The sequence below is a fragment of the Triticum aestivum genome, chromosome 7D (genome assembly GCF_018294505.1).
Source record: "Triticum aestivum cultivar Chinese Spring chromosome 7D, IWGSC CS RefSeq v2.1, whole genome shotgun sequence".
Classification (NCBI taxonomy): Eukaryota; Viridiplantae; Streptophyta; class Magnoliopsida; order Poales; family Poaceae; genus Triticum; species Triticum aestivum.
In genome coordinates, this window is record NC_057814.1 from 391,145,689 (window position 1) to 391,157,435 (window position 11,747).

An 11,747-nucleotide genomic window follows, 5' to 3' on the forward strand; every position below is an offset into this window, starting at 1 on the left:
TTCACCATTTTTCTTCCGGAGCACGCATATGCATCGCATACCACATCTCACATATCATACATGTTTTGCATCATGTTGCTTGTGCATTTCCCGTGATTGATTGTGGTTCCATTGCTTGTGTTCTTGCTATGGGTAGAGCCGGGAGACGAGTTCGTGAACGAGGAACCTGTTGAGTACGCTTACGAGGATCAAGCTTTCAACAACTCTGAGAACCTTGCAGGCAAGATGACCATACCCTCGGAATCACTTCTATCTTTCCTTTGCTAGTTGTTCGTTCTATTTCCATGCTGCACTACCTACCACTTGCTATATCATGCCTCCCATATTGCCATGTCAAGCCTCTAACCACCCTTTTCCTAGCAAACCGTTGTTTGGCTAAGTTACCGCTTTTGCTCAGCCCTTCTTATAGCGTTGCTAGTTGCAGGTGAAGTTGAAGTTGGTTCCATGTTGGAACATGGATATTTTGGGATATCACAATATCTCTTATTTAATTAATGCATCTATATATTTGGTAAAGGGTGGAAGGCTCGGCCTTATGCCTGGTGTTTTGTTCCACTCTTGCCGCCCTAGTTTCCGTCATACCGGTATTATGTTCCTTGAGTTTGCGTTCCTTACGCGGTTGGGTGATTTATGGGACCCCCTTGACAGTTCGCCTTGAATAAAACTCCTCCAGCAAGGCCCAACCTTGGTTTTACCATTTGCCACCTAAGCCTTTTTCCCCCGGGTTTTCGCGAGCCCGAGGGTCATCTTATTTTACCCCCCCCCCCCCCGGGCCAGTGCTCCTTCGAGTGTTGGTCCGAACTGAGTAGACTGCAGGGCCCCCTCGTGGAAACTCGAGGTCTGGTTTTACTCGTAGGATGTCTCATCCGGTGTGCCCTGAGAACGAGATATGTGCAGCTCCTATCGGGATTTGTCGGTACATTCGGGCGGTTTTGCTGGTCTTGTTTTACCATTGTCGAAATGTCTTGTAAACCGGGATCCCGAGACTGATCGGGTCTTTTCGGGAGAAGTTTTATCCTTCGTTGACCGTGAGAGCTTATGATGGGCTAAGTTGGGACACCCCTGCAGGGTATTATCTTTCGAAAGCCGTGCCCACGGTTATGAGGCAGATGGGAATTTGTTAATGTCCGGTTGTAGAGAACTTGTCACTTGACTTAATTAAAATACATCAACCGTGTGTGTAGCCGTGATGGTCTCTTCTCGGTGGAGTCCGGGAAGTGAACACGGTTTGAGTTATGCATGAACGTAATTAGTTTCAGGATCACTTCTTGATCATTTCTAGCTTCGCGACCGTTGCGTTGCTTCTCTTCTCGCTCTCTTTTGCGTATGTTAGCCACCATATATGCTTGGTGCCTGCTGCAGCTCCACCTCATTACACCATCTTTTCCTATAAGCTTAAATAGTCTTGATCTCGCGGGTGTGAGATTGCTGAGTCCCCATGACTCACAGATTCTACCAAAACAGTTGCAGGTGCCGACGATGCCAGTGCAGATGACGCAACCGAGCTCAAGTGGAGTTCGATGAGGAACGTGGTCGTTACTATGTTTCTTTTCCTGATGATCAGTAGTGGAGCCCAGTTGGGACGATCGGGGATTTTTGACCGCAGTCGGTCTATGTGTGGATTTTTGGATGATGTAAGAATTATATTTATGTATTGTGTGAAGTGGCGATTGTAAGCCAACTCTCGTTATCCCATTCTTGTTCATTACATGGGATTGTGTGAAGATGACCCTTCTTGCGACAAAACCACAATGCGGTTATGCCTCTAAGTCGTGCCTCGACACATGGGAGATATAGCCGCATCGTGGGCATTACACGCGGTGCTTAGGCGAAGCCCTGCGTCGGTAACTTCATCATCACCGTCACCACACCGTCGTGCTGACGAAACTCTCCCTCGACCTCAGCTGGATCTAGAGTTCGTGGGACGTCACCGAGCTGAACGTGTGCAGATCGTGGAGGTGCCGTGCGTTCGGTACTTGGATCGGTTGGATCGCGAACACGTTCGACTACATCAACCGTGTTACTAAACGCTTCCGCTTTCGGTCTACGAGGGTACGTGGACACACTCTCCCCGCTCGTTGCTATGCATCTCCTAGATAGATCTTGCGTGATCGTAGGATTTTTTTTGAAATACTGCGTTCCCCAACAGTGGCATCCGAGCCAGGTCTATGCGTAGATGTTATATGCACGAGTAGAACACAAAGAGTTGTGGATGATAATAGTCATACCGCTTACCAGCATGTCGTACTTTGATTCGGCGGTATTGTTGGATGAAGCGGCTCAGACCGACATTACGCGTACGCTTACACGAGACTGGTTCTACCGACGTGCTTCACACACAGGTGGCTAGTGGGTGTCTGTTTCTCCAACGTTAGTTGAATCGAGTGTGACTACGCGCGGTCCTTGTTGAAGGTTAAAACAGCAAACTTGACGAAAAATCGTTGTTGTTTTGATGCGTAGGTAAGAACGGTTCTTGCTAAGCCCATAGCAGCCACGTAAAACTTGCAACAACAAAGTAGAGGACGTCTAACTTGTTTTTGCAGGGCATGTTGTGATGTGATATGGTCAAGACGTGATGATATATAATTTGTTGTATGAGATGATCATGTTTTGTAACAGTTATCGGCAACTGGCAGGATCCATATGGTTGTCGCTTTATTGTCTGAAATGCAATCGCCATGTAATTGCTTTACTTTATCACTAAGCGGTAGCGATACTCATAGAAGCAATAGTTGGCGAGACGGCAACGATGCTTCGATGGAGATCAAGGTGTCAAGCCGGTGACGGTGGTGATCATGACGGTGCTTTGGAGATGGAGATCAAAGGCACAAGATGATGATGGCCATATCATGTCACTTATTTGATTGCATGTGATGTTTATCTTTTTATGCATCTTATTTTGCTTAGTACGGCGGTAGCATTATAAGATGATCCCTCACTAAATTTCAAGGTATAAGTGTTCTCCCTGAGTATGCACTGTTGCGACAGTTCATCGTGCCGAGACACCACGTGATGATCGGGTGTGATAAGCTCTACGTTCACATACAGCGAGTGCAAGCCAGTTTTGCACACGCAGAATACTCGGGCCAAACTTGACGAGCCTAGCATATGCAAATATGGCCTCGGAACACTGAGACCGAAAGGTCGAGCGTGAATCATATAGTAGATATGATCAACATAGTGATGTTCACCATTGAAAACTTCTCCATCTCACGTGATGATCGGACATGGTTTAGTTGATATGGATCACGTGATCACTTAGATGATTAGAGGGATGTCTATCTAAGTGGGAGTTCTTAAGTAATATGATTAATTGAACTTTAATTTATATGAACTTAGTCCTGTTAGTATTTGCATAACTATGTTTTAGATCAATAGCTCACGATGTAGCTCCCCGTTTATTTTTGATATGTTCCTAGAGAAAAACTATGTTGAAAGATGATAGTAGCAATGATGCGGACTAGGCCCATGATCTAAGGATTATCCTCATTGCTGCACAGAAAAAATTATGTCCTTGATGCACCGCTAGGGTGACGGACCTATTGCAGGAGCAGATGCAGACGTTATGAACGTTTGGCAAGCTCGGTATGATAACTACTTGATAGTTTAGTGCGCCATGCTTTATGGCTTAGAACCGGGATTTCAAAAACGTTTTGAACGCCACGGAGCATATAAGATGTTCCAATAGCTGAAATTGCTATTTCGGACTCATGCCCGAGTCGAGAGGTATGAGACCTCTGACAAGTACTTTGCCTACAAGATGGAGGAGAATAGCTCAACCAGTGAGCATGTGCTCAGATTGTCTGAGTATTACAATCGCTTGAATCAAGTGGGAGTTAATCTTCCAGATAAAATAGTGAGTGACAGAGATCTCTAGTCACTATCACCAAGTTACTAGAACTTTGTGATGAACTATAATATGCAAGGGATGACGAAAATGATTCCCGAGCTCTTCGTGATGCTGAAATCGATGAAGGTAGAAATCAAGAAAAGCATCAAATTTTGATGGTTGACAAGACCAGTAGTTTCAAGTAAAAGGGCAAGGGAAAGAAAGGGAACTTCAAGAAGAATGGCAAGTAAGTTGTCACTCCCATAAAGAAGCCCAAAGCTAGACCCAAGCCCGAAACTGAGTGCTTCTACTGCGAAGGAAATGGTCACTGGAAGTGGAACTGCCCTAGATACTTGGCGGATAAGAAGGATGGCAAGGTGAACAAAAGTATATTTGTTATACATGTTATTGATGTGTACTTTACTAGTGTTTATAGCAACCCCTCGGTGTTTGATACTGGTTTAGTTGCTAAGAGTAGTAACTAAAACAGGAGTTGCAGAATGAACAGGGACTAGTTAAGGGCGAGGTGATGATGTGAGTTGGAAGTGATTCCAAGGTTGATAAGATCAACATCGCACACTCCCTTTACCTTCGGGATTAGTGTTGAACGAAAAATAATTGTTAATTGGTGTTGGCGTTGAGCATGAATATGATTGGATCATGTTTATTGCAATACGATTATTCATTTAAGTCAAAGAATAATTGTTGTTCTATTCACATGAATAAAACCTTCTATGGTCATACACTCAATATAAATGGTTTGTTGAATCTCGATCGTAGTGATACACACATTCATAATATTGAAGCCAAAAGATATAAAGTTAATAATGATAGTGCAACTTATATGTGGCACTGCCGTTTAGGTCATATTGGTGTAAAGCGCATGAAGAAACTCCATGCGGATGGATTTTTGGAATCACTTGATTGTGAATCATTTGATGCTTGCGAACCATGCCTCATGGGCAAGATGACTAAGACTCCGTTCTCCGGAACAATGGAGCGAGCAACTGACTTATTGGAAATAATACATACTGATGTATGCGGTCCGATGAGTGTTGAGGCTTGCAACGGGTAACGTTATTTTCTGACCTTCACAGATGATTTGACAAGATATGAGTATATCTACTTAATGAAACACAAGTCTGAAACATTTGAAAAGTTCAGAGAATTTCAGAGTGAATCACCGTAACAAGAAAATAAAATTTCTATGATCTGATTGCGGATATTTCAGTTACGAGTCTGGCCTTCATTTGAAACAATGTGGAATAGTTTCGCAACTCATGCCACCTGGAACACCATAGTGTAATGGTGTGTCCGAACGTCGTAACCGTACTTTATTAGATATGGTGCGATCTATGATGTCTCTTACCGATTTACCACTATCGTTTTGGGGTTATGCATTAGAGACAGCTGCATTCACGTTAAATAAGGCACCATCTAAATCCGTTGAGACGACACCATATGAACTATGGTTTAGCAAGAAACCTAAGTTGTCGTTTCTTAAAGTTTGGGGTTGTGATGCTTATGTGAAAATGTTTCAACCTGATAAGCTCGAACCCAAATCGGAGAAATGCGTCTTCATAGGATACCCAAAGGAAACTGTTGGGTACACCTTCTATCACAGATCCGAAGGCAAGATCTTTGTTGCTAAAAGTGGATCCTTTCTAGAGAAGGAGTTTCTCTCGAAAGAAGTGAGTGGGAGGAAAGAAGAACTTGATGAGGTAGTTGTACCTTCTCTCGGATTGGAAAATGGATCATCACTAAAATCAGTTCGAGTGATGCCTACACCAATTAGTGAGGAAGTTAATGATGATGATCATGAAACTTTAGATCAAGTTACTACCGAACCTCGTAGGTCAACCAGAGTAAGATCCGCACCAGAGTGGTACAGTAATCCTATTCTGGACATCATGTTACTTGACCATGACGAACCTATGAACTATGAGGAAGCGATGATGAGCCCAAATTCCGCGAAATGGCTTGAAGCCATGAAATCTGAGATAGGATCCATGTATGAGAACAAAGTATGGACTTTGGTTAACTTGCCCAATGATCGGCAAGCCATAGAGAATAAAATGGATCGTCAAGAGGAAGACGGACGCTGATAGTAGTGTTACTATCTACAAAGCTCGACTTGTCGAAAAGGGTTTTTGACAAGTTCAAGATGTTGACTACGATGAGATTTTTCTTACTTGTATCAATGCTTAAAGTCTGTCCGAATCATGTTAGCAATTGCCACATTTTATGAAATCTGGCAAATGGATGTCAAAACTACATTCCTTAATGGAGATCTTAAAGAAAAGTTGTATATGATACAACAAGAAGGTTTTGTCGATCCAAAAGGTGCTAACAAAGTGTGCAAGCTCCAGTGATCCATTTATGGACTGGTGCAAGCATCTCAGAGTTGGAATATACGCTTTGATAGTATTATTAAAGCATATGGTTTTATACATACTTTTGGAGAAGTCTGTATTTACAAGAAAGTGAGTGGGAGCACTACAGCCTTTCTGATAAGTATATGTGAATGACATATTTTGATCGGAAATGATGTAGAATTATCTGGAAAGCATAAAGGAGTGTTTGAAAGGAGTTTTTCAAAGAAATACCTCGGTGAAGCTGCTTACATATTGAGCATCAAGATCTATAGAGATAGATCAAGACGCTTGATAAGTTTTTTCAATGAGTATATACCTTGACAAGATTTTGAAGTAGTTCAAAATGGACCAATCAAAGAAGGAGTTCTTGCCTGTGTTGCAAGGTGTGAAGTTGAGTAAAGACTCAAAACCCGACCACGGCAGAAATAGAAAGAGAATGAAAAATCGTTCCCTATGCCTCATCCATAGGTTCTATAAAGTATGCTATGCTGTGTACCAGACCTATTGTGTACCTCACCATGATTTTGGCAAGAGGGTACAATAGTGATCCAGGAGTGGATCACTGGACAGCGGTCAAAATTATTCTTAGTGGAATAAGGAAATGTTTCTCGGTTATGGAGGTGACAAAGAGTTCATCGTAAAGAGTTGCGTCGATGCAAGCTTTGACAATGATCTGGATGACTCTAAGTCTCGATCTAGATACATATTGAAAGTGGGAGCAATTAGCTAGAGTAGCTCCGTGCAGAGCATTGTAGACTTAGAAAATTTGCAAAATACATACAGTTCTAAATGTGGCAGACCTGTTGACTAAATTTCTCTCACAAGCAAAACATGATCACACCTTATTATTCTTGGGTGTTAATCACATAGCGATGTGAACTAGATTATTGACTCTAGTAAACCCTTTGAGTGTTTGTCACATGGTGATGTGAACTATGGGTGTTAATCACATGGTGATGTGAACTATTGGTGTTAAATCACATGGCGATGTGAACTAGATTATTGACTCTAGTGCAAGTGGGAGACTGAAGGAAATGTGCCCTAGAGGCAATAATAAAGTTGTTATTTACATTTCCTTGTATCCTGATAAATGTTTATTATTCATGCTAGAATTGTATTAACCGGAAACTTAGTACATGTGTGAATACATAGACAAACAGAGTGTCCCTAGTATGCCTCTACTTGACTAGCTTGTTTATCAAAGATGGTTATGTTTCCTAGCCATAGACATGTGTTGTCATTTAATGAACGGGATCACAACATTAGAGAATGATGTGATGGACAAGACCCATCCGTTAGCTTAGCACTATGATCGTTTAGTTTATTGCTAATGCTTTCTTCATAACTTATACATGTTCCTATGACTATGAGATTATGCAACTCTCGAATACCGGAGGAACACTTAGTGTGCTATCAATGGGCAACGTAACTGGGTGATTATAAAGATGCTCTACTGGTGTCTCCGATGGTGTTTGTTGAGTTGGCATAGATCGAGATTAGGATTTGTCACTCCGATTGTCGGAGAGGTATCTCTGGGCCCTCTCGGTAATGCACATCACTATAAGCCTTGCAAGCAATGTGACTAATGAGTTAGTTATGGGATGATGCATTACGGAATGAGTAAAGAGACTTGCCGGTAACGATATTGAACTAGGTATGATGATACCGACGATCGAATCTCGGGCAAGTAACATACCGATGACAAAGGGAACAACGTATGTTGTTATGCGGTTTGATCGATAAAGATCTTCGTAGAATATGTAGGAACTAATATGAGCATCCAGGTTCCGCTATTGGTTATGGACCGGAAGTGAGTCTCGGTCATGTCTACATAGTTCTTGAACCCGTAGGGTCCGCACACTTAACGTTCGATGACGATCGGTATTATGAGTTTATGTGTTTTGATGTACCAAAGGTAGTTCAGAGTCCCGGATGTGATCATGGACATGACGAGGAGTCTCGAAATGGTCGAGACATGAAGATTGATATATTGGAAGCTTATGTTTGGACACCGGAAAGGTTTCGGATGAGTTCGGGCATATACCGGAGTACCTGGGGGTTACCGGAACCCCCCGGGGGCTAAATGGGCCTACATGGGATTTAGTGGGAGAGAGAGGAGGCGGCCAAGAGATGGGGCGCCCCCCCCCCCAAGCCCAACCCGAATTGGGAGGGGGGCCGGCCCCCTTTTCCTTCCTCTTCTCTTCCCCTTCCTTCCCCCTGTTATTAGGACTAGGAAAGGGGGGAAACCTACTCCTAGTAGGAGTAGGAATCCCCCCTTGGGGCGCACCATGAGGGCTGGCCGGCCCCCTCCTCCCCTCCTTTATATACGGGGGAGGGGGCACCCCATAGACACACAAGTTGATCTTAGCCGTGTGCGGTGCCCCCTCCACATATTTCCACCTTGGTCATATTGCCGCGGTGCTTAGGCGAAGCCCTGCGTTGGTAACTTCATCATCACCGTCACCACGCCGTCGTGCTGACGAAGCTCTCCCTCGAGCTCAGCTGGATCTAGAGTTCGTGGGACGTCACCGAGCTGAACGTGTGCAGATCGCGGAGGTGCCGTGCGTTCGGTACTTGGATCGGTTGGATCCCGAAGACGTTCGACTACATCAACCGCGTTCCTAACGCTTCCGCTTTCGGTCTACGAGGGTACGTGGACACACTCTCCCCGCTCATTGCTATGCATCTGCTAGATAGATCTTGCGTGATCGTAGGAATTGTTTTTGAAATACTGCGTTCCCCAACAGGTTTATCAATCCGTGGGAGGCGTAGGATGAAGATAGTCTCTCTGAAACGACCCTGCAACCAAATACAAGAAATCTCTTGTGTCCCCAACACACCCAATACAATGGCAAATTGTATAGGTGCACTAGTTTGGCGAAGAGATGGTGATAAAAGTGTAATATGGATGGTAGAAATATATTTTTATAATCTGAATAGATAAAAGCAGCAAGGTAGCGATCGATAAAAGTGAGACAAACGGTATTGGAATGCTTGGAAACAAGGCCTAGGGTCCATACTTTTGCTAGTGCAATCTCTCAACAATGCTAATATAATTGGATCATGTAACCATCCCTCAAAGTGCGATGAAAAATCACTCCAAAGTTCCTATCTAGCGGAGAACATAAGACGGAATTGTTTGTAGGGTACGAAACCACCTCAAAGCTATTCTTTCCGATCGATCTAACCAAGAGTTCGTACTAAATTAACACCAAAGCAAATTCAGATTCATAATATTCAATCCAACACAAAGAACTTAAAAGAGTGCCCCAAGATTTCTACCAGAGAAACAAAGACAAGAACGTGCATCAACCCCTATGCATAGATTACCCCAATGTCACCTCGGGAATCCGCGAGTTGAGTACCAAAACATATATCAAGTGAATCAATACGATACCCGGTGTCACCACAAGTATGCACATGCAAGGCATATATCAAGTGCTCTCAAATCCATGAAAGTATTCAATCCGATAACAACGAAATCTCAAAGGGAAAACTCAATTCATCACAACAAGATAGAGAGAGGAAAACACCATATGATCTGACTAAATTAACAAAGCCCGCGATACATCAAGATCGTGACATCTCAAGAACACGAGAGAGAGAGAGAGAGATTAAACACATAGCTACTGATACAAACCCTCAGCCCCGAGGGTGGATTACTCCCTCCTCATCGTGGTGGCTGCCAGGATGATGAAGATGGCCACCGGTGATGATCTCGCCCTCACACAGGGTGCCGGAACAGGTTCTAGATTGGTTTCTCATGGCTACAGAGCCTTGCGGTGGCGAAACTTCTGATCTAGGGTAACCCCGAGGGTTTTCGGACTTATTGGGAATTTATAGGGTAAAGAGGGGGTGCGGGAGGCCACCGAGGTGGGCACAACCAACCTGGGTGCGCCTGGGCCCCCAGGCGCGCCCAGGTGGGTTGTGCCCCCTCGGGGCACCCCCAGGTGCTGCTCTGGCCCATTGGAAGTGTTTTGGTCCATAAAAAATCCTCAAAAAGTTTTGTCGTGTTTGGACTCTGTTTGATATTCATTTCCTGCGATGTAAAAAACATGCAAAAAATAGCAACTGGCACTTGGCACTATGGCAATAGGATAGTACCAAAAATGATATAAAATGACTATAAAATGATTATAAAACATCCAAGAATGATAATATAACAGCATGGAACAATAAAAAATTATAGATACGTTGGAGACGTATCAGTTGCTTTCCGAACCAGCGTGCTGGCCCTGCTCCCTTAGCACAAAAGAGGAAACCTCCTCATCCGCATTTGTTGGCACGGCCTCTGGCATCGTTCGTCGCCGGGTGTGTCACCCATGTGTAGAATAAGTGCCACGTGACTGGGTTGAACAACCCTTGACTTGTCCGCCCCGAGACAGGGCATTAGGAGGCAGCCTCGGGAGGCCGCCTCGCGAGAGGGCCTCACGAGGCTCCTGGTGGCGCCTTGTGGTCCGCCTGGGATGCCTGCTGACTAGGGCCTTGCAAGGCGAGAGCCTCACGAGGAGTCTTGCTCGTGAGGCTTGCTAGTGGGCCACCTGCTGGGCCTTCGACACGCGCCGCGTACTGGGCCAAAGATAGACGGGTCTAGATACCCTTAGTCCCAAGGACCCGACAGTAACCCCCGGGCCCGTGGTGAGCGCGTCTTCGCCTGTAGGGGACTAAATGGCGCGGGCCCTAACCGCCTGTGGGCCAGGCTCAACGCGTGGCACACGATGGAACGTGGGGCGCCCCCACTTCTCCCCCGACGCCTCGGCAACCGCCCAGGCTGACATAAAGCCTGCCCACGCGTGGCGTGAGGCCATCATTGCCTTCCTTGTCCCGTCGAAGGCGAGGAGGCGCGGGCCGCTCTTCCTTCGGATGCTATAAAGACGAGGGGAAGGGACCCCCCGGCTCATCCTCTTCCTCCGACTCCTTCTTCCTACTCCATGCTCCGAGCCAACCTCTGTGACGATGGTGAGGGGGAGAGGTCGTGTTTGCGCAGCTGCCGCAACACCCAAGGTGCCGCCCCGGGGGCACGGGCGCACTCCTGCGGCCGCCGACATCGGCCCAGGCGGCTACGGAAGGGGTGGTGCTCGCAGCCACAGACGCGAAGGGCGAGGTGCCCGCAGCCAAGGTGGCCGAGGCGGCGCGGCCACCCTGCCTCCTCAGGCAGGGTTCCACTCCGCCGAGGTGGTCCGCGAGTTCATCGTGGACATGCACCGCCGGCCCTGCACCTGGCTCTGGCTCCCACAGACTCCTTCGCAATGGAGATGGCGGATCACGCGCCACTAGGCCTGCGGGTGCAAGTGGACGGGTGTTGTGACGGCCCTTCCTAGGAGGCAACGGATTTCACCCCCACCGGCTTCATGTTCTTGAAGCAGGGGTGGAAGTTGTTTGCCCTTGCTCGCGGCTTGAAGAGGGGGCACGTCCTCCAGTTCAAGTACGACGGGGCGCCACGCTCTTTGTGAAGATTTTCGGGGTCACCAGCGACCACCTGAAGTGTTGCATGGAGAGCAAGGATAACGACACCCCCAGCAACGACGATGGCGAGGGCGACG